The following is a 2592-nucleotide window of genomic DNA, read 5'->3' on the forward strand; positions in this document are numbered from 1 at the left end:
TGAGGGTTCCAACTTATGTAAATTAAATTTTGTATTTGAAACTCGGTTTGTAAACTTAAAGTTCTATCACGCGTCTTTGTATAATTTCAAGTATTTTGTGTCATGCTTGTACCATCTGAGCCCACCTTCGCGTGGGACTACCGGTGTTGTTTCGATCGGGCCGTGGGTTGAGAAGGGATCGCCAAATTAAGCCGTTAAGCTAATGCGCCCGATGTGTTCAAATGACGGCCATTACGCTTAATTAGAGTTTTAATTTGGCGGTTCCGTCACATAGACCCCCTCAAAAATGACCCATGGGCTAAAAGTAAAACTAGATGCAGAATCATTTGCTCTATGCAAAGATCTCCTTCCCTTTGGATACATGCTGGCATGATTCCATCCCACCCGATCTTCTTTCTCCAGGTAAAAAAAAAAGCCGGGTACCGCAGCGAGCGCCACGGACCACATCTTGAAACAAGTTGGGAATTTGGGATCCATTCATACCACGGCTTGTTGGCCTATAAATACTCCAGCTCACTCGTCGTGTCGCGAACAGATCTGGAGTCTATCTTCTCTGCTTCACTCCACATCACACAAGCAGCGGCATTCCTGCGAAATGGCGCTCGCCGGCAGGCTGCTCGTCCTCCTCGCCGGCAGGCTGCTCGTCCTCCTCGCCGTCGCCGGTCTTCTCACCGTCGCCATGGCCGAGCACGAGGTGAGAATGAGATCAGATCACTGTAATGGACGTGCAGGTTGCTTATTACTCGAAGTAGTTCCCCCGAGAGGCTCATGCGCGCGGTTCCTTCTTCCATTCTCAGGTGGCGGCCAAAGGATCCGAGTAGCATGACGACAGTGTGTACAGAGTGAGCAAGGTCTGCACGCACTTCTCTCTCTTCGGATCTCACTTTTCCAGTTCTCCTTGTTCACAAACTCGAAGTTTTCATGGTTTCGTGCCAGTCCACTACTGATACGTGTGTTGTCAATCAAAATTGGCAACTGCCGAATGCCGACTAGTCTGACCGGTTGGGCCGACCGGCCAGACCGGTCTGGTCCTGTGTAATCCGAATAAGATTAGATTTGATTTGTAGAGTCCGTTTATAATCCGATTTGGAAGGGGTACGTTCTCCCCGGCCTATAAATATAAAGGTCATGGCCGACTGCCTGGCCCTGTGTAATCCGAATCAGATTAGATTTGATTTGTAGAATCCGTTTATAACCCGATTTGGAAGGGGTACGTTCTCCCCGGCCTGTAAATATAAAGGTCATGGCCGACTGAGCTCCTACTACCCAATTGAATCAATTAATCTACTATTTTTCTTATTTTTCTCAAACCCTAGCTTTTTCAACCTCGTGCTGTTTTTTTGCTCGTCTCTACGGCGTTCAAGAGCGTCTTGGGTGGTCTGCCGACTCCAAGTCAACTCTAAATCTGCGAGCTCCGACGGGGTCCCTCCCGAGCTTGCAGTCTTAGGTCTTCGCGAAGCTGCTCTGCGTCCGACCAGATCGGTTGGCGCGACCAGTCTGACCGGTCGCCGGGGTAGTTCGTCTGATTGCGATCGTTGCGATCCTGTGTGTTCTAACATTTGTGTGTTGACAAAATCTGCGTCAACAATGTGCTCCCGCGGATCCTTGTTCTCGTTTTGCAGGGAGGACAGGGCAGTCTCAAAAGCTACCGTGAGTCCCCCCGGCTGCATTATTCCCGTCCTTCAATTCCTTTCTCGATCTACTCGTCCTGCGCTGCGCATCATCTTCTTCAGCCATGCTTGGCATACGCAGCAGTTTAATTTTCTGGTATGTTTGTATCCCTGATAATGATCAGTCTGTGCGTGCGTTTCCACTGGCATGCAGAGTGCTCGCCGGAGTGCGCGCGGCGGTGCGGGAACACGCAGTACAAGAAGCCGTGCCTCTTCTTCTGCAACAAGTGCTGCAGCACCTGCCTGTGCGTGCCGTCTGGGTACTACGGCAACAAGGGCGAGTGCCCCTGCTACAACAACTGGAAGACCAAGCGCGGCGGCCCAAGTGCCCATGAATGAGGATCCGCGAACCTCGGAGCTTCCGTTCTTATTCCGCTCGAGCTGGCTGCTTCGATCTTCCCAAGGCATACGGCACCGTTACCACACGCCCTCGATCAAGAATACCAGAGATTGATGTGCTACACTCCTCACAGAGATCTTATTGCAATCCTCCGCGATGCAAATCTAGTGTATCGCCACACATTCTCACCAGAATGTAGCCTATTGTTTTGCTTCCTATCCGTTGACGACGGTTCAGGCCGCTGCCTGCATAGAATTAGAACAGACTGAACAGCCAGAGCCCGTGGTTGTATGTATGTAGCAGGTCTGGCTGTTCATGCACCTGGGATTTCGAATTTGGAACCTGCTGCAGGTGCACTTTTCTCTGCCGCTACACTGCTGCTTTTGTGCCACGCCATTTTGCTTTGTAAAGTCATTTTTTCCTTTTCCAGGGAAACCTGAAAAAGCAGTCCATAATCCCATCCAGCCCACCAGAACCACCTCCAGAAACTCGAGACTGAAACTCTCTCTCAAGCTTGGGCTGCTTCTGGCTGTCCACCACGTACCCCACAGGCCGCCATCGACATGGCGGCGTACGCAGGCC

The 2592-nt window shown here is 51.0% G+C and overlaps 1 pseudogene; it reads left to right on the forward strand.

Moving 5' to 3' along the window:
• Positions 1-514: 514 nt before the first annotated feature.
• Positions 515-2382, forward strand: LOC120658848 (annotated as a pseudogene).
• Positions 2383-2592: the final 210 nt, after the last annotated feature.

This window comes from Panicum virgatum, chromosome 2N (assembly GCF_016808335.1).
Source record: "Panicum virgatum strain AP13 chromosome 2N, P.virgatum_v5, whole genome shotgun sequence".
NCBI lineage: Eukaryota > Viridiplantae > Streptophyta > Magnoliopsida > Poales > Poaceae > Panicum > Panicum virgatum.